This window comes from Varanus komodoensis, unplaced genomic scaffold (genome assembly GCF_004798865.1).
Source record: "Varanus komodoensis strain SLA01 unplaced genomic scaffold, ASM479886v1 scaffold24, whole genome shotgun sequence".
NCBI classification, from domain to species: Eukaryota; Metazoa; Chordata; class Lepidosauria; order Squamata; family Varanidae; genus Varanus; species Varanus komodoensis.
This window is the reverse complement of record NW_025335641.1, coordinates 8,942,548-8,961,721: the sequence shown is the minus strand read 5'-3', so window position 1 is coordinate 8,961,721 and position 19,174 is coordinate 8,942,548. Positions and strand designations below refer to the sequence as shown.

Here is a 19,174-nt window from a genome sequence, read left to right as displayed (position 1 = left end):
CGAGTGAAAGTACAGCCATTTTTTCCCTTCAAGTTAGTCTTAGACTAAATATCTACGTAACACTACACATACACCTCCCTGGTATTATTATTATTATTATTATTATTATTATTATTATTATTATTATTATATGGTCTTGGTTTTGCAAGCCCATTTGCTGAAACACAAAGGCATGTTTCTTTCTGCACTGGCCATGCCTGCAGGGACAGAAGACCCACCCCAGAGCTGGTATTTTGGGGTGGGGAAAGTAGGTGTGAAGCTCCACTAGATTTCAGTGTATCTCAGCAGGGCATTCAGTCTTTCCTCTTTGTGAGCAGGGACAAAAATGTTAGATGGCCAAAATTTAAGGGCTTTGCAGAGCAGGAGGAACATGGAAGCCAATGTTGACTCTGTGCTCCCTCCATCCTCAAATAGAAGCCCATCATCCTCTGAGTTTGGAAAGTTAAGAGCACTTCCTATGGACCACATGCCCATTTGATTAGGTCACACATTCAAGATGAAACTCTGCAGCCTTCCCCTGTGCATGTTTTCTCAGGAACAAACTTACCTGAGTGAATGAGATTTTATTCCATGCACAGTCTGAAACTGAAGTGTATAGTCTGTCTTGCAGTTCAGATTCAAGACATGAATATCTCATAGAATCATAGAGTAGTAGATTTGGAAGGGATCAGAGGGGCATCGAGTCTAACCCCTAGGTCAGTGCAGAACTCCAAGTTAAACCATCCCTCTAAGATGGCTGTCCAGTTGCATCTTGAAGGCCTCAAGTATGGGAGAACCCGTAACTTTCCTAGGTCATTGGTTCCATTGTCATACTGCTCTATCAATCATGAAACTTTTCCTGGTATCTAGACAGAATCTGGCTTCCTGTAACCTGAGCCTGCTATTCTGTGTTCTGCGCTCTGGAAGATTGAGAAGAGATCTTGACCTTCTTCTTTGTACCAGCCTTTCAGGTACTTATAAAGTGATATTGTGTTCCCCCTCAATCCTCTCTTCTCAAGGCTAAACATGCCCATTCTGGTCTTTACTATTAATTTTTCACAGTAAAACATCTGGGACCAGTTTTGGAGGCAGATTTAATTTTCTGAATTAATTACAACTCTGTAGAATACCATATTTTTAGTCTGACCTAATTTATTTTAGTCAAAGAAGTTGATTACTTGCCCCAGCTCGTCCTTTTTTGTGGAGCACAGCCCAAAACAAATCTTTAGCGGACATTTGGATGGCTTGCCCCCACTAAGTTCTGATGGTGATTGTTACTGATAGAAAAGGTCTTTGCTTTTATAGCTGAAGAGGCATAGCACCACAGAGCAGAAGGAGAAAAATTATCTGAAAGCAAGTTTAGAAAGGACTTACAATCCATCAAGATTACAAAACTGTCTGCAACAACTTTCCAGAGAAGTTTTATCAGTGAATAGCCTTCCTGGCTTTACAGGAAAAAAATGAACAGCATATTATTTTGAGGGGCATTTGGACTGATCATGAAGGTTTAGATGATAAGGCTGGTTTTGAATACTAACTTCTGAAAGACTTTTGGAGACTATTTGAGTTCTTTTTCAAATAGTATTTTTGCTGATTTGTTTTAATTATTTCCTTGTTTTACAATTGCTTTGTTAGTTTTATGATTTCAATTACTGGAAGCTGCCTCAAGCATGGGGTGAAATGGGACATTAATTTTTTAAATATCACAACCCCCTTTTTTGAAAAAGCGAAGTAGCAAGGCTAAGCACTTCCTCCTGACTAAGCTCAACTAGATCAGACTTACAAACCTTTAAAAGACATTCTTTGTAAACAATAAGCAGTCATAATGCAGCTAGACAATAAATCAGAAGATTTTTTTAAAAAAACAAAACACCAGTAATCATTTTTCAAACTGAAATAAGAATGCTGAGTCACTTTAGGTCAAGTATATGAAAATAGAGTTTCCAACTGCAATTCTGCACAGAATACAGTGGACTTATTCTATTTTATAATGGATTGAAACCAGATTCTATACTTTTAACCAGCTTTTCCAGGTTTTGGGGCTTCAGATCCCATTATCCCCAGCCAGCAAGGCCAATGTTTAGAAATAAGGGGAGAGTAAAAAAAAAAAAAACATCTGGAGGCATCAGACTGGGGAAGCTGATTTTGACTATCCCATTAGACCTATGGCACTGTTTTGCTGTGTTTTGTGTTTTGTTTTGTTTTGTTTTGTTTTGTTTTCCCTACCTGTGGAAAGTCACACATGGAAGAAAATCAAAATGTAGAAGAGCCATTATTGCAACCAGTACAGGACAAAGCAATGAAGCTCTTAATATTTCTTAGATGCAGTGGTGCAGTGCTCATGGTGATATGGGCTATAGTGAGAGTCCTAAATTTCTTCTGAAACAGTTTGTAATATGGTATGGTATGGAATGGTATGAGTTAAATGTAAAGGCCCATTTGCAGATATGACCTCTTTACTCAGAGGCTATCTCTGCCAGCTCTCTTAAGGCTTTTTGACTCTTCAAATATCATCTTCTACTAGACAGATGTAAGGCAGATGTGAGATGCCACCATTTTCATATAGCACCCCCACTGTTACATCAGAAACAACAGTGAATGGATTTAGCCACCTACCCATCCACCCTTTATTAACAAGATCCTCTCACTGCCCATCAGTAGGTACAACATATCATGTTCCCGTCATGCTCATTAATCCACTCCAAACCTCAGTTTAGCTCCAGTTCTCCTCTCTGTTGCTGTCATGGCTGAGCTGCAAAATATGAGAGTGGCGACAGAAGCTGGAAGATAGGACAGAACTGAGTACTTCGTCCCCATGAGAAAGGAGTAGAGCAGGAGAACAGCTTCCAGTTCCAAACCGCCTTCAGGAACCAAGAAGTGCAGTCACAATGCTGCAACTGCCTGAACTTGGCGGCATCCAATGCAGAGTAGGAGAGTGGGGAAGGTCACTGCCTCCCTGATGCCCCCCGAGTGGCCAATGTCTAGCTGCAGCCCTTCAGAGGAGGTGGAATTGAAGCTGGAGTGCCACCAGGGCCCCAGCCTCCTCCCTTTGTGATCTTGGAAAAGCAGCCAGGGCAGGTCTGTCTGTGCCAGCTGTGAGGAGAGATGGGGTCAGAGCATGGCTTCCAAGCTCCAAGCCCGGGGCTCTGTTTCCGACCACAGAACTGGGAATCCGAAGTATCTTATGGCCAGAGATGCAAAGGATTGCTCTTTGAGGCATAACTGCAGAGAAATTATATGATTTCTACTCCTTTATTTGAAAGCAGATGGTAAATTATATTTGCTTCCTCTCTATAGATTTTTTTTTAAATGAGACAGCACCCATAGCAGAGATGTACTGGAAATGCAGAATTTTACTGTAATCTCAGGGATAACAGTCATGAATAATACTCCATGTATAACAAAATCTGTTTTGTGGCCTGGTTCTTCAAATAGCCAATTATGCTTTTTATTATTATTTTTCAGTGTTAGCAATCCATGTGAGCTGATTTTGGAGTTTATTGTTTCTATTTAGGTAGCCCTTGGCTACCTGTTAAGGAAGTATCTGGGAATGTCATGCAGTCATCTATGCCGGCTTGTCTCCATGTGCTAAGTTGACACTTTTGAATTTGCGAGAATGTATACATATTGCTCAAACGTTGGAGTATAACTAAAACATGGGTGTGATTAATCTGAGCATAAATGCTATAGAAGTTTTTGGAGCACCCCAAGCAAAGACCTTGACATATACCTGCACTGCAGAAGGTGCTGTGCATTTGACCATTTCCAGGAGTCCATCCCTGGTCATTCTCTGTTTCCAGTGATTGCAGGGACATAATGATCGTGGCCTCTAGTTTATTTTAAATTAACAGAATCTTTAGCCTTCACCAGTTAGTATGTTCATTGTCTCCAAATCCTAAAAGAATCATTGCCTTGCAAAACTTAGGAGGAAATATGAAAATGTTTTAAGAAGACAATCTGCAAAACAGTGTGATGGTTTATGCAGGTTCACCATAAATGAACCTCTGTTAATCAGAAGTCTCTGAGTGACTGTTTTATTTCTTTGTTCTGAGATCTAGTACAATGACTGAAGGAGAATCTCTCTCCTCTTCCTCCTCCTCCTCCTCATTTAAGTCATGTGCTACTTTTCCACAAAATGTGCCCAAATCAGTTAACAACACAACACCAACAGATTAAAAAAAACCTGAAAGCATATCCAGAAAGCACTTCAGATACAATATAACCATATGAAACTACCAAAACAGCTCATTTCACTTAAACATTGTAACATTACAAAACAATGAACATCAACCATTGCAGCACAGTATTATTTATTGTTTATTAATAATATATAAACTAGAGTCAACAGCATTGAATCTTTCCTATGCATTTAGGCATTAATAAACAATACAGAAGGCAAGCAGCTGCTCCAGGACTTCGAAATACAGAAAACAGTAGATCCAAAGATCTAAGGGCGATGCTGTTACTATTACTTCCCTGCACTCTGGTTGTTTTCTCCTTCTCCTTCTGCATGTTTGTCCTGCAGTACTCACAGCTTTTTCTTGCAGCAGCAAAGAGAAGCTTGTAGCTTCCACCAAATTCTTCCATGCTGCAGCAAATGGGCAGCCATGTTGGGAGAAAGGTGGACGCAATATCTTATCTGCAGAAATGATACCTGGTACAGCCACCTGGAAGCCATATTCATTCACAAGTTCCTGCCTTCAGTGCCACACACACACTGAAAACACACATTCATCTGTTTTCTAGGTGAATTACATATGAAGCTAAAAATACTATATGGCTTATTGGGGATTGGGGATCAACAGGGTGTACACCTTGATCCAGGGTGCCTTGATCCAGAGTTGGTCCCATCAAAAAATAGTTCCATGTATAAGAGCTGTGAAAAGCAAAGACAGACAAGTAGGTGATCACACGGTTTGGTTCTGCACGAGTCACTGAAATATTGTTTCAGTGTTCTGGAAAGAATTGCTGGCTGGAATGTGCTCCATTTGCTGGAAAGTGAAGCTAGAAAACAGCTGATGCCTCTAAAGCATGAAGCCGGGTTAGTGGGTTAAAAGTGACTGAAATCAGAACTGGCAGGTTAAATGTCCACCAATATTTTCTAGTTAGTATAAATTGCCAGAAACAAGTGCATGTGAAATTGTTGAGGAAAGTGTTTTGCTTTTGCTTCAGTAAGGAATACAAGAGTTAACCTAAAGTTCCTTGATTTTTAGTGCTCACTGAGGCATTATTCTCTCCCTCCTCCTCTTCTTTTCTTTCTGAGGGTTTTTTTTTTAAGCATACTGAGACTGAACTGTAAGGCATATGTAGCAAAATAATTTCAGTAAATACCCACCCAAAATAAACTGGCTAAAGATGTGCTTCTTCGTATTAGAAGATACTAAATAATCATGTAATAATTGCCTCTGCTGTCTGGGGATGATGGGACTTGTAATCCAATACACCTGGAGAACAGCAAGTTGGGGAAGGCTGACCCAGCCAACTGGAAACATTTCCAAGGATTAAATCCTGAACCCCACCCCACCCTCCTGCTGCTGCTCTGGAAGAAGCATCTATTATCTCTACTAGAGAAGGAACAATATGGATAAGTATATTGTTCCCCAGCACGGCTATCAGCCCCCTTGAAGGTTCCTAGGTGCAGAAATGGAGTTGGGGAGTTATTTTTCCTTTCCAAGCTCTGTTCCTATGATTGTAATCCAACCTTCTCTTTGCTCAGTTATTTTTAAGGAAAAGAAAATGTCAGATCAGATAATGAATCTTTCTCATTACATATGTTTTGTCGCCTAATCCCACTGATGTCAATGGGGAGTGGGATTAGGGGAGAATGTTAAATTCCAGCACTGAAATGTATGAGATGGAAAAGTGTTTTTTTGATTGGATACATACCCTTGCAATTCAGCACCCACGCAATCCAAATTTCCTTCCTCTGCCCCCTCCCCACATGAAAAAAAAAGGTATATTAGGCCATCTGTGAAATGTGCACCATTTTTATTTTGCATTCTTTATCCTGCTGTGGATTTTAATATTTTGCAGCAAAAAAAAAAAAAAAAAAACCAAATCTGGTTTTGCTAATTACATGGAGAGCCCATGAACTATCTAGACCACAGCTCCTCTGACCTCAGCAACTGGAAATGCGATTTGGCACATTTTTATGTAACATAAGTGAAATAATATTAATGGTCAACCACATACAATCCAAGACTGCTGTAATAGGGATGCAACACTGAACTACTACAATTTTATTGCATTTTGCTGTTTTAGCCCAGCCTGCAATGTGAGTAATAAAATTGCATCGCATCACATCATCATTTCTTCTTCCCTTCTTCCTCTTGTGATGAACCCTATGCAGCTTACAGAGTCCTCCACAATTCATTTTATCCTCATAACAACCCTCTGAGGTAGGCTAGGCTGGGAGTGGGCAACTGGCCCAAAGTAACCCAGCCAGCTTCACAGCTGGATCTCTTGAGTCCCAGTCCAGCACACAAACCACCACACCAGACTGGCTGTCAGGGTGCAAAACATTACGGGGCTGTTGTACTGACTCAGCAGCACTTTCACAGGGGTGTAATATTACTGGACAGCATAGCAGGGGTGTTGAAAACAGCCCAGAATATGACCTGCAGTACCCAGTGTGACTTGGGCTGTCATAAATAACTTTCTCCACTAGCTTCCAACCTATAGTACAAGGATAATGACCTGTATCTGGTTTAGAAGTTATTAGCTAAAGGTTTTTCTTCTTTTTTGTAAATATCTCACACTAAGTAAGAATGGCGTTAGAAAGAGCAGGACCTCTTCTCTGCTACTTTTTGCCCTTCCCACAAATCATCCTCATCCTCATCCGCATCCTCATCATCATCCTAATGCTGAATCCATAATTTCTATGGGTAACTCTCATGTGCTTTCCTTGAGATAATTAAAAATAGCTTCTCAAAACCATCCAAAGAATGTGATGCTTCCCTAAATTCTTTTAGATATCTGGGTATGTCTTCTTCCTTTCCTCTTTTCCCCGTCCTACCTGGTTTTCTCTTTTTCCCCAACAGTCCATCACCCACCCTTTTGTGCCCCCTGAGTCTTGTAGTCCTCACTGGGTCTCCCATACCTTTTCTCCCCCAAGGGATGTATGTGTGAAAGAGAGTATTTCTGCAAACTGGATAATCACAGGATTCTTTGGAGTTCTGCCCATTTGGCCACACACATGTAAACACTCTCCCCTCAAACTGGAAATAAAAAACAACATTTTGAAGCTTATTGAGTTGCATTGCATCAGATAAAAATGGCATTTTTAATTGCATTTCACACTTGATTTTTTTTACTAGTCCACAAAACAATCCAAAGATCCCACACTTCCGTAATGCTAACAAAGAAAATGAATAAATGCAATCAAGATCATCATACACTGAAAACCTATCATATTGGAATCCTAGCTGAAACAACTGAGAAAAACCAAAAGTATGAATTAGTTTCTCATCTGAATTATCTCCTGTGAAAGAATTGTCAGGTGAATGGCAATGTAGTTACCATCTGTAGTCACCTTTAAAAATTCTCTGTTAGGCACCGAAGCTCACTGTTATCCTTATTCAATATCCTTTCATATTCAATCTAATCAGTTTAATTAATCAGTCAGCTGCATTACAGGCAAGAGAGTTTATTGACCAAGAATTAATAGCCTCACCACCCTGTTAGTGACACTGAAACACTCCCAATGCAACCGTCGGCTTTGGTGACTCCGCACCATGGCCTGAGTCATGTTACCTGAACAGTGTGGGACTCACTGCAGCGTGACTGCCTCCCACGCCGTTTCACTAACATTTCAAGGAAAGCAATAATGTAAGTGGCCAAATTATGGTGGTGTTTCCATGCCAGAGGTACCACAGTGGGCTGTGCCCAGGCCAACCGGTCCCCCAACGCTCAGCTTATTTCCTTTCAAACACTATTGTATCATTTAGGAAGCCTAACTTGCACTGACCTGAAAAATATATGAATTGCGTTTTGATGTCTTTTGTACTTAGACAGGCAACAAGAAAATGTGTCCTGCCTCAACATGTATTCAAATTTTTCTTCAGCAGTGCAATAGTTTCCTTTGAAATGCCGGGCTCCAAAGAGCTATGGCAAGCACAGTGAGATTTTTTTTTTTTTTTTGCACACTTTTGTTACCTCTGTTTTCAAACTCCTTCTGCAGCCAATATTTATTGCTTTATTATTACATGTCGATTCTGCTTTTCTCCCCTTCTGCAAAGTGTCCAAGCAGCCCACCTGGTCCTCTTCTGCTCCATACGATTCTAACAATTCTGTGGGGCAAGGCAGCAGCTGGGCCAAAGTCCCTAGTGAGCTTCATGGCTCAGTGGGGACTAGAACTACTTTGTTTTCAAAGTGCCGTTTCCCTGTGCCCCTCACCTTTCAGAGTCCTTTAGCTGCATTTCTGGATGACACAAGAGCACTTTGTCAACAGTATTCATTAGCATAGGTTCCAACAGTGGTAAAAACATTTTGCATAAATACCACAACAGAGCTCCCTGTTCAACTGAAGGGAGTTTAGTACAGATCTGCCCCAGACTATAGTCTGGTACCTTTGTATCCTGGGACAACATGGGAACCATGAAGAAACAGAAAAGCTTCTTGACCACTCATGAGGCCTAAAGGGTGTGTGTGTGCACACTCTCTGAACACTTGAACTCCTAAGGCATCTGTTGCAAAGGTTATGGCACCAGGGGCATGGCTTGTGGCACTTAAAAGATCCAAATGGGACCAAAATCCACATCTTTCTGTAAGAGTGTGTCCAGTTTTGTGTTTCACAGGAGGCTAAACCAACTACACAGTGAATTTCTTATCAGATAAAATATTCAGATCACCCCAAAGCATGGGAGACTTTTTGGTGTGCTTGCTTGCTTGCTTTGTAAACCTCAGTTGCCAAGCAGGGAGATGTTTTTTCAGGGAGGGGTCATTGCAGCATATGAAAATAGAGAGTTAATCTTTCCTCCGCAATGGCAGGCCTTCTGGAAAATTGCCTTCTGCATGACCAACTCACTTGGTGAGGAGAAAACTTTCTATTACTATCAATGGACACTCAAGACTCTGTGGGATGGATCTAGGACCTTGAGAAATAGAGTTGGTGCTGGGGTCCTATAGAGATCCATAGATTTTTCAAAAAATTGTTTTGCGGAGTATTTCATTCCATTTATCCACTCATTCATGGAAAGTGTTGGCAACCATGTATTTGTGCAAATGCATATAAACATTATGCATTAGTGCCAATGTACACTTGTATGAACAAAACTGCGCAAAACTTCATGAGACTTGGGGGGAAAAAGCAGTCTGCTACAACATCCACAGAAATTCACGGAAATCCAAATGCATGTAACTCTATTGTAGATTTCGCCAACATCTGCAGGCCAAACAACACTTCTGCATGGCATTCACCTGCCCTCACTCCCCAGGCTCATTCTTTTCATAGCCCCTCTCCACCACTTACTGCTTTCTTTCTCCTATTTCTTCTGGAATTGCTGCTTCCTCATGCAGATGGCAACCACGGCCCATGTTCTTTACCTTGCTTGGTCCTTCAGGCTATTTGCCCTCCTCCAAATCTAATCCACATGACCTTGTCCTGTATTGTAAGCAAACCGAAGTGCATGTAGTTGAAGTAATTACAAATTCTTCCTCTGCCTTCTCATGCCTCCATTTTTTCCTCTGTTGTTTCCCTGTTTCTATTTTAGATTGCAGGTCCCTTGGGATAAGACCTTCTGTACCTGTTCTCTATAAAGCATCATGTGTACAGATGGCACTAAATAACTAAAGATGTGCAGTGCCCGGCATACCTAGAGTAGTTTCTTGGTTATGGAACAGCATGATGGAATACCGGGGTATTTACGAATATGGGTTTTCTGACTCTCACAAGCCAGATCTGTGAAAGGCCAGGCACCTCCTGAAAAGGGCCTGCATCTCACACCTAAGGGTACATGTGTGGTCCTATTGCCATCTCTGTCTGGATGAAGGGAAAAGTGGGTGTTTGATCAAGTGCTCATGTCTCTTTGGCAAATCTGGGTCATTTTTGGTGGAGGAGGACTTGTGCTTAAAGGCAAGCATTATCCCAGGGTAACATCAATAATAATGATTCTGGCGGAGTTATAAAAATATCGTATCAATGCATCTGGTCCTGGTAACTATAAAGGGCTGCTGTTTTGTAATGTAATAAGAAACATAATTTTAAGGTGGGACTTAGTATTTCAAAAGAGGGCTTGTAAGTTCATATTAGCCATCTCTTTCAGAATTGGGAGTCTTAAAAACTGGAGACTCTGTTGTTCCAAAGACGTTGTAGACTGGATAAACTGAAGCCTGAGCTATGCAGAGAGAATTTAGAAATGTTGCGAATGGCTTGCCAAAATATGCAATGATGTGCTCTTTAGTTCAGAGCCAGTCACTTGGAAACATGGCCAAGCAAACATTTTACGTCTCTGCCATACATTTCTCTTGCATAAGGTCAATCTAGGATAGCCTCCATGTATTATCTACAATAAACAGTGTGAAAACAATAAAAGAATTACACAGCAATGAGTTTGGGGCAATTGAACTGCCTTGTCTGGGGGTCCACCTTTCACTCTCCCATTCAGAGCAGAGCTGGATTAACCCTTTGGGGGCCTTTGTTTAATTACCAGGGAGATGTGATGGAAATAATCTTCATTCTACTTTAAAACTCCTTGCAGCTTGGCAGAACTTGGCAGCAAATGTGTGTTTCCTACCAGAAGTAACCTAAGACAGAACAGGGCCAATCATACACATCGATGATCTGACAGTCAGGCATACCTCATAAATGGGTGGGAAACAGATGCTCTTCTGACAAAACCAAAATGGACAGAAATAGACAGTCCTGGTGATTTTGAATGTGGTTTATATGGCAAGCAAATGAAAATAAGGATGCCCCAAAACCGCTGACAAAACACTGATTTATGAAACACATGGAAGAAATTCAACCACAGGAGGAAACAGACTTTTTAAAACGATGCAAGGAATTCACTGATAGGAACACAGAGTAGAAGACACTGTCCAGTTAGCAGATATTGGATGGCTGGATATGTTATGGTTCGTGCGTTTTCATAATTTTAAAGTCCTGCATGGCTATAAGAGGTGGAAATGCCTTTCCTTTTCGGATCAAAAGTCTTATCACCCTCTATCCAAGAACAGCCGGTCAGGTCTGCCATCTCTCCGGCAAACTTCATGTGCTTTTCACTGCTGTGTGATAGCCCATGGAGCTTCGCCCCTCGGTGCTAGAAGGACCGCACCGTGCAATGGCTGGCTGTCCCTCATTTAGAAGCACGGGGAGCTTTGCCGTGCGTGCGAATTGTTGCAATCCTATCAGGCTGTGGGAAACCCTGCAGCAGCGCCTCATGGAGACTGCAGTCGCCCCTTGCTCTTTGCTTTCTCTGCTTCTCCCTCGCCCCGCGGCTTCTCCTGTCCCCGCGGCTTCTCCCTGGCTCGCAGGAAAGCCTCGATCCAAAGGCAGCCCGCTCTGCGCACGGATCTGAGCAAAGCGCCAGCGTCGGCGCCGCTCCCTCGCGGCGCTCCTTCGCCACTCCTGCGCAATGGAAAGAAAGGAAAGGGCGAGCAGCTCCGGCGGCCAATTGCCGTGCTGGGAGGAGGGGCCCGAGCAGGGGATTGCCCGCCTCCCAGCTGGGACGCCCCACAAGCCAGCGAGGGAGGGATGGAGGCTGGTCGCTGCCCGCCGCTCGCGTCCCTTCCCCCTGGCGGCGGTGGCGGCGATGTGGCTGCAGCAGCGCCTGCCCTCGCCGAGCCGCCCGCGGACCGTGCGCCGAGCGCGCTTCTTCCCGCCTCCCCGGAGCTGCTGGAGTTCGACGACGACGAGGACCTGGAAGTGTTCAGCAAGGTACACTGGGGCGGCGGGGGCGGATCCCTCTCCCCGCTGCGCCCGGGGAGCCTGGCAGCCCTCGGCGTGGCCGTCGAGGCTGCTGAAGACGGGCGGGGAACGCCCCCGGCACAACCGCGGGGCAGCCGAGCTCCTCGCCGCGCCTCTGCGCGCCGGCCAGAGCCCGTCCCCTCTCCTGCTGGCCTTTGGTCTTGAGCTGCCCGGGAAGGGAGGAGGAGGACGAGGGCGAAGGGTGTGAGGACTGGGGAGGAGAGGCTACGCTCGCTTTCGCAGCGCGGCGAAGAAAACGTGGTGGGGACAAAAGGGGGTGACTGGCCCCTGCCCTGAAAGTGCTGCGGGAGGTCCTGCCTCTGCCCGCTGCGCGGAACAGAAGTCGGCGAAGTCCTTTTCGGAAAGCTGGGCGTTCCGGCGCCCCGCTTCCTTCTCTTCCCTCCCCAGAAGAGCCGCCTTGAGTTGCGAGTAGGAGAGCGGGATAGGCTTTCCTTGCGCTGACGCCCCTCAGATGGGATTTGGGACTGTGAGGCCCATCATCCCCAGCCAGCGCGGGCGTCGAAGTTCTAAACAAAACCGCTAGAAGACTGGGGCTTCCCCCGCACGTAGGAACTGCCTTCAGTGGATTTGGAGTGAGGGGGCAAAGCAAACGCCAAACCACTTTCCTGCCCCCCCACACACACCCTTTCCCCTCTGGTTACAGTTCATATGCTTGTCCACAGGCTAGGAGAGTGGGGAGACCTTGGCTCCCCATCCATGGCTCAAGACTGAAAGTGCTTTGCACTTGCCAGAGAGGAATGGATTCTGCAGTAAGCCCCTGCCTTCCATCACGACTGATGGGACTGGCACCATCCTGTCAGAACCCCTTTGTGGCAAACCGCTGAAGAGGTGAGGGTGCATGTGTGGTCTTGCAAAGTTTAGGGATCGTGTGGGGGGCCAGAACCTTGCAAGCAGATTCTCTCTTATCTTACTCTCTCTTATCACCCTCTTTTGTAAGGACTCAGGAGTGCCACAGATTTGGTCATTCTGTTTCATCCTGTGCAGTGAGGCAGGGGAGGCGAAGAGATGGCTTCCTAGCTCAGGGAGTTTGGCAAGCTGAATCTGAGCCCACCTCTTCCTATTCCAGGTCCAGTGTTCTCCATGGCTCCAAATGTCGTAGCAGGAGAAGCAGGATGCTGCAGCTTGTCTTGGCTCTCTAGCGAGTTCTCATTGGTGGTTCCCCTTTCCTGAGTCCATTTTGCAGCAGGGAAACTTGGGAAGGTTTGTCTCATCCTGCATTGACGTTTGGGCAGGCAAAGCTGTGATGAGGTGTCTCCTGCGCCTCCTGAGCTATGGAATGCCATCTGGAAACACCTGCCTGCCCTGCCCTCCCTCCCTCCCTCCACCAGCTTGGAGTGGAATGAACTGTTTCCTCATGTCATGCTAGGCTTTGGAGGAGGCAGATGTGGCTGCCCCAAAGCCCAGTGCAGTGCGAACCTTTCCCCCTGCCAGTCTGGACTTGCATGCTCTTCTGAGACAAGTGGATCTGGGGAGACCTCAGAGAGACATTTCTGTGTGTGACATTTACTTTGGCCCCAGCCCTGCTTTTCTAAAGGCCCGACTTCATTTTTTGTGAGGTGCACAACTTGCAGCCTTTCAAATACTTTTGCCTATAACTGCCATGTAGCCATTGGTGAGGGATCATGGGAGTTTTAGGCCAAAACATCTGAAGAATCACAGGTTGCCTCTTTATGTTGCTGGTCAGCAACTGTGTTGCTCAGTGTGAGAAGCCAAACTGAATGTGACACACTTTTACTCTCCTCTTTCCCTCATTGCTGTTTGCAGCTAAGGCTGGAGATGGAGCTGCAGCCTTTCCTTGACAGGACAGAGAGCTTCAGGGGTGGGCAACTGTCCTCTTCTGTCCAAAAGTTCATTCTAAGGAGGTTGGCCAGGGCTTCACCAGTGGGAGTGGTGCCCCAGCTGGTGGCCCTGCATGAGACAGTTTCAACGAAACAAGCCTTCAAGTATCTCAGCTAGCAGAAGGTATCTGCATTAGCCCATTGAAGTAAGCACAACAAAGGATCATGTGGCATCTTAACAGCTTTCTAGCACAAGCTTTCAAGGACCGTCTGATGAGTTGACTATAGTCTGCAAAAACACATACCTGGCAGCAGTTTACAGGCATATACGTTCCTGATGCCAAAAAGAGGAACCAGTCATCAATGATGCCAAAAAGAGGAACTAGACATCAGTGCATGTTTGCCTGCACCATCGTTGTTTTCATGGATCTGCTTTTTCTCAGCTGAGTTTATGGCATGTCGATAAAGGAGCCTCCCATGGGATGGTTTGGTGCATTTGTACAAGGATAGGAATGCGCATTCAAATAAGAGTAACTGTGAGCCAACATAGTCATTACTTTAGATCTCTTTGGAGCAGCTAAGCCTTGTTTCCTTTGTACTTTGTACTGTGTTCCTTTGCCTACCTTCTATGCTAGGGTGCAGAGAGACTGGCACCCTAGCATAGAAGGTAAAGGAACTTGTATGATTTAGAGTGGAACCTTTTACTCTTCAGCAGGGGTAGGCAACTGGTAGCCATCCAGGTATTTTGGGATTTGTAAGCTAAACATCTGGAAGGCCAGAAGTTGCCCATCTCAGCTCAGGAAATGAAAAATTAACATCCGTTTTGGCCTTGATTAGTCGGTGGCTGGGTGGGTTCCTTGGCTGCATGGATCAGATCAGCTATTCTGATATTCTCCTGATATGCTAAGCTGACTACTGAGGAGTGTCAGGTGCTTTGTGCATAGCAGCTTTTGGGGTTGTGCATTCATGTAAATAATGCATCCTGCCACTGCAGTGAATGTCAGATGTAAGACAATTTGGTCATTAGGAATCTTGGCAGAATCACCTGCTTCCAAGAAAGACTCCCTGACCGGGATACAATCTCAGGAATTGAGTTCCTGCAGCTACCACTCCAGACCACACCTTATCAAAGAGAGCAGATCCTGGCATTTGGCCATGCAGCCATCATGTACGAGCCTGATGTACCCAGTTAGAAGACTTTGCATAGAAAGAAGAAGATCCTGGCATTTTGCTTTTCCTATGAATCAGGAAGTTCCCTGTTTGACCATCACTCATTGGGTGCCTTTCAGAAAGCCTGTCTCTAAGAGTGTTCAGACACATCTTTTCTGGCTTAACCTTATGCTTAGCTTCTCCAGCACCAATACACCCATGAACAACTCTCACAGTTTCAACCAGGCTTCATGCCCCTCCTGGTCTATATTTTATTTCTCAAGATTTTTAAAATTAAAGCCATTTAGGGAGGGGAACTGGGAGGCTGGCTTGCTGTAAAGCAAAGTGCTGCTTTCCAGTGCTAGGTTGGTGGGAGTGCATAAAAGTAGTTTTGTGTTTTGGAGCTCAAGCTTCCACTTTGTGTTTCGATTCTTGGGCAATTCATGCTTCTCTTGGTTTCACGTATTTGATTTCTGGAAAAGGGTGTTTTTGTGAAGTCATGCTCAGCATTTTATAGTTGGACACACTCTCCCTGGCAGCAGTTTTGTGAAAACATCCACAGCATGCTTCCTGAATATGCCCCCCAGCTTTGAAAGGTTGAGGATCACTGATCTAAGTGCATCTGCAATTCCCATCTCTGTCTCCTGTACCCACGTCTCTCTGCCATCCATGTGTTTGACAGAGAGGTGAACACACACACGCCTTCTTCCCTTCACCTCCATGTGAGCAGGAATTCTGGGAGGCTGTGATTCTCTCTTGCAGGGAGGAGGCTGACCCTGTATAGCAGGGGTCTCAAACTCAACTTACCTGGGGGGCTGCTGGAAGTAGAGTCTGGGTGAGGCTGGGCCGCATCAAGTATTCCAGCACTGTGGTGGGGGTGGGCCGCTCATCCCATGTCGCTCCCGGAGGCCGGCCCGGGCACCGCCAGCGCTTTGAAGGCCGCAGGGCCCCTCCCCCGTGCCCCGTCCATCCCGGCAATTGGCCCGCGGGCCGCACGTTTGAGACCCCTGCTGTATAGGGTCCCTCCGTGCTTCCACTGTATGTATGGTTAGCAAGCACATGGGCTTGACTGGCAGGGGTATCAACATTTCACACTGTGGGTATGGTCCACTGTCACATGTTCAGTGGTTTCTGTTTCAGTGCTTAATTCATGGCCAAAAGACAGATGACATTTGATGCTGTGAGGTTTTTTTTCTTTTTGCAAGTTTTTTTTTTTCAAGAAATCTGGCATTTGGAGATGGCAAAGGGATTTTTTAACCTTCCTCTACCAGTCAGTTGTAGAGAAACCATTTGCTTTCCCTACAGCAGGAAGAAATAGTGTGATTGTTGAAGCTTTGTGTGTGATTTTAGAGGAAGGGCGGGGAATCCACCTCAAGTTCCTTCCTCCTTCCATTCCTCCTCCATCCTGACCCTGCAGTTTCACATTCCTGTCTTCTGTGGGGCTGTTTCTTGTGGCAAAAAGTACCATTACCTTTCCTGGAACTACGTACAGAGCAGTATCCATCAGAGCTGCTCCGCCTGCAATCTGCCTTGCACTCATGGGACCCACTGCTTGTGCAATGGGGCATGTACCCTTCTACAGATAATCTTGGAAATGAACAGAAGCACTCATTGCTAGTTTGAGGCAAGCCAGCAGAGCTTCCTTCTGTGAGCTCCACTGTCCTTCCTGATTCTGGAAACAAATGCTGATTTCAGCTTAGTTTTTTTTATTTTATTTTTTATTTTTCAATTTATACCCTGCCTTTTTCCTACAAAGGGCTCAAGGCAGCTTACATCATTCTCCTCCTCCATCTTATCCCCACAACAACAACCCTGTGAGGTAGGTTGGGCTGAGAGTCTGTGACTGGCCCAAAGTCACCCAGTTGGTTCCATGGCTGAGCGGGGACTAGAACCCAGATTGTCTGAGTCCCAGTCTCATGCTCTTAACCACTACACCAGACGCCCCGCTGCCCACTCATACAGTAGGATCTGTGATGTGTAATTGCGGCCTCTGCCCATCTCCTGTTGCAGTTTAGCATAATACTGGCCTACGTCACAGAGCTGTTGTACACATTACAGAACAAGAATGTCCATGCAGTGCTTTACATATTCTAAAGCACTATGTTTAAATGCTTTGGTAAATGCATTCTATGGATCCATTCATGATGTCATGCTCTTCCAGAGGTTTCTGTAAGATTATTGGACAGTTTTTCTATCTAGAAAATATTATCACAAGTGTTTGGTTTTACAGTTCTCAAAACTGTGAGTTTGGGTCTGCAGAGATCACATGCCTCTTCTTCACAGCAAAAATATTATAAAATAAACATATGGAGTTGAGAAGAAAACCTTAATCCTGTTGTTCCTTTGCAAATCTATGTACACAGAATCAACCCCTTACCTCTTACGCACTAAGTTTCAAAAAATTCAATGACTAAAAAGATTCTTGGGAGTGGAATAGATCTACACAAGAAGCTAAGTGTGAGGAGAGAGGGGCACACAGTAAAAATGAAAGTGAAACCTTTTGAGCAGAATACTTTTTGTATTTTTGTTTAAAGCCTGAGATTTATCATATTCTTTCCCTGGAGGATAAAACTTAAAATGGCAGCAGGCTGTAAATGAAACCCAGTTTGGAAATATTTTATTGAGGTTCCTCTACCTTACAGGTAAAGCAGGCATGTGTGCAAATTATGTAGAAAACTATTGTTTAAATCTAGTCTTACTGACTAGAGATTTAAATCAAATCCACCCTGATGGTATATAATGAACAGTATACATGTCAACTTAGAATTAAGCCCTATTGAACTCTGTTGAACTTTCTTCTAGGTATGTAAATACGGGCTTGCAGCCTAAGCATCATTATTACTTATAATTTTGTTTTTATCACAGAGTTTGAGTTGAAAGGCAGGTGAGGAACTCCTAATATCAAAGTGCACTTGGAAAAGTGGATGAGGGTAAATTAGGTGTGACATAGTTCACATTGAAGAAATTAGTATTCAGTCATGTATTTCTGCATTTTCTTATGCACCAACATGTGTATTTGAATCTGTTTCTTTGATCAAAATTTTTTATCCTTGCTACTAGGAAGGAATGCTTAGATCATTAACTTAGGTCAAATAAGGTTATTGTCTAGCTTAGCTATCCATTTAGATATTAAAATATATTTCTGTCCCAACTTTCAACTAAAACAGGTATTTAAATAAAATAGAAATATTGTAACATCATACATGCAATAAAAATAAAATAGGTTCAGATCAGTGGAAATGATTGAAATAAAATACAGGGAGCTAAAAAGCTAAGAAATCAGAAGATCAGATACTGAAGAGGATAGTTTTTATACATCATGCCAAGGCAATCCAAGATGAAATGAAATAGGCCTATAGGTTAGAGGGATGCAAAGAAAAGTATCTCCAAATGATCTTAGTGACTGGGTGAGATATTGGTTGATGGTGCAGGTGAGTCAAGAAGAATTCTTTGGCCTGGTTCACACAAAACTGTAAGTCATGGTATGGCTTGTTAAAATCTCACTTTTCTTTGACTTAAATTTGCATGAACAAAACAGAGGCATGTGGTGGGCAGAATCTGCGTATCCAAATCCTGCCCACAGCTTGACATGTCTTCTGAATCTGAGAACCATGCAAGGGTTGGACGACTAGCCAGCCACATACTTCAGCCGACTACAACTTCAGTAAGCCATGATGAGCTGTTCAATTACAGGAACCAGCCGTTTGTGTCTGAATCCATTCCTTCAAACAACCCATGGTTTATTATAAACCCTAATTAGAACTGACACTTTGTTGACTTACGAGTCTGAGTTGGTGGCATGCTGTGATTTCTGAACCCAGAACTGTAATTCATCCATGCCTTCTTTGAACGGTTTGCTTTGCAACAGGCATCCATCATGAGGAGCCTAAGAATTAATGTACTTCCATGATCAATCTTTGATGCAACATTTGCCATGGAGTTACAGTACACTAATTATTGGTTCAAAACCAGCTGTTCAGCGTGACATTCAGCATTGCCATTTTCCCAAAACTTAAGCAAAAGAGCATCCACCTAGCAGCTGTGGAAGGGCACACACATGTCTCGTTCTTGAACATCACAGAACTGTCGATGACAGAAATTTATGTAGTGAAAACTCCAAATGTCGGTATCATGAGAGTCAAGCTGACTGGGTGATTTGCTACTGAATATAAAACTAAGAAGCATTAATGAATCAGTTATGAATTGTACACTTCCTAATGTTTAAAGATAAACCCTGGAAGAACATTTGTGCTTCTTTATGCAGGCTCTTTTTCTTTCAGTAAATACTTTGAGTCATTGTCGTAACACCTAAATGTGCCATTTTGGATATTCTTGGAAACCA

The 19,174-nt window shown here is 44.0% G+C and overlaps 1 protein-coding gene across 1 annotated transcript in view; it reads left to right on the top strand.

Moving 5' to 3' along the window:
* The first annotated feature begins 11,773 nt into the window (after positions 1-11,773).
* Positions 11,774-19,174, top strand: part of SNX7 (sorting nexin 7) — a 50,121-nt gene continuing 42,720 nt past the window's right edge. The window contains exon 1 of the mRNA XM_044432598.1: positions 11,774-11,854. The gene's annotated coding sequence lies outside the window, so the exon portion shown is untranslated. The remainder of the gene's footprint in view (positions 11,855-19,174) is intronic.